This window comes from Penaeus monodon, chromosome 28 (genome assembly GCF_015228065.2).
Source record: "Penaeus monodon isolate SGIC_2016 chromosome 28, NSTDA_Pmon_1, whole genome shotgun sequence".
In the NCBI taxonomy this organism is placed as follows: domain Eukaryota; kingdom Metazoa; phylum Arthropoda; class Malacostraca; order Decapoda; family Penaeidae; genus Penaeus; species Penaeus monodon.
This window is the reverse complement of record NC_051413.1, coordinates 32,426,639-32,427,040: the sequence shown is the minus strand read 5'-3', so window position 1 is coordinate 32,427,040 and position 402 is coordinate 32,426,639.

Here is a 402-nt window from a genome sequence, read left to right as displayed (position 1 = left end):
TGTGAATCGGTTGGTTAGGAATCATTCTTTATATAGAGTTTCGCTAAAATAACAATGAAGGCAGTGTGCGATAGAGAAAAAAAATGGGAAGGCAAGAAGGGAAATATTACTTATCGTGTCAACATGTAAAGCCATTAACCTTAGAAAGAGAAAAGAATGTACGTTGAAGTAAGGATGGAAAGATTAGGGGTGAGCTACGGTAGGAGAGGGAGACGTAGTGAGGAGGGTGCGAGAGAGAAAGTATGGGTGGGGGTATGAGAGAACGTGTGTGGCAGGGAGAGGAAAGAGATGGAGAAAGATTATTTTATTTATTGATCGATTTTTTTTCTGCCGCGTCACCATTTTAAGCAGCGTATTGAAGATACAGCGATAGGGTGGGGTTTGGGGACAAAGCCCCTAGGC